This window comes from Tupaia chinensis, unplaced genomic scaffold (assembly GCF_000334495.1).
Source record: "Tupaia chinensis unplaced genomic scaffold, TupChi_1.0 Scaffold144255_1, whole genome shotgun sequence".
NCBI lineage: Eukaryota > Metazoa > Chordata > Mammalia > Scandentia > Tupaiidae > Tupaia > Tupaia belangeri.
Genome location: NW_006204113.1, coordinates 1,535,218 through 1,536,448, shown reverse-complemented (window position 1 = coordinate 1,536,448; position 1,231 = coordinate 1,535,218).

The window sequence follows — 1,231 nt, the reverse complement described above, 5'->3', positions numbered from 1 at the left end:
CCTTCTCCTCCGTACTCCTCTCGGGATCTTGGGCAGACACGCCACCAGCCCCGGCATGAGTTTTAAGCCACCGGGTCGGGACGCGGACCGCGGTCGACTACGTGGGAGTCCAGCGACATAGCCATTACGCTAACTGCTGGTTCCCCAAACATTTTTTTATAAACTACGTATTGGGCCACACTGAAGCCTAGTAGTTAAAGGAACTAGATCCCGCGTGACTGAACACGGTTATATTATAGTCCCAGCCCTAGCACCTTGAAAAACACCCTGGGCATGTGTGGGTATGTGCCCCAAATTCTGACAGGATGGTGGAATGGAGAAGGGACTGTGGTGTGACCCTGCCCTAGGGGGGATGTTTTCTTCCTTCCTTGGTATTTCTATCTCTGTGTCTCCCTGGTGAGTGCATACACCTCTGGCAATCAAGCAATGAAGTGTAAATGATAAAATATAGGGGTCAGATGGTAGCACGGTAGTGATACAACTGAACCCCCAGGGGAAGGGCCCTGGGTTCGTGTCTCAGGACCACTCTGACCATACAGGGTACACACTCTTGAGTCCACAATTTGGGTTGGCTGAGGTTGGGGATGGGGCATGGCATGGAGACTCTTTCAGGGGTGCCTGTCTCTCTGTCTCTGTCTCTCTGTTGCTCTCTCTCAAGAAAGAAATGAATAAACTTAAAATATGTGTGTGGGGTCCAGCAGGTGGTGTGGTGATTAAGGGTGCTAGATTCCCACATCGCCAACCATGGTTTGAGTGCTGGACCTGGCAGCTTGCTTTCTCGCTTTCCCTTTCTCTCTCTCTGGCCAAATTAAGTAACAGTAATAATAATAATAATAATGATAACAAATTGAATTTAAAAATAAATAATTCTTTAAAAAAATGTGTGTGAGAGAGGCTGGCAGGTGGTGTGGTAGTTAAGGTGCTAGACTCCCTCATGGCTGACTGTGGTTCAAGCCCCTGACCTGGTGGCTTGCTTTCTTTCCCTCTCTGTCTCTTTCTGCTCAAATTTAAAAAATTATGATCGCTTCTCGGCCTTTTGGCTAAGATCAAGTGAAATTTTAAAAATTATGAATAAAATTAAATAAAATAATTATTTTAAAAATAAATAAAATGCATGTGTATATAAATTAAAGTATAAGTAGAAAAAACTTTTAGAGGTTTTTGCGTTCGGGTCCTTCGCTTGCTGGAAAGAGAGAGACAAAGACAGTGGTAGGGAAACGGAGATCCGCCC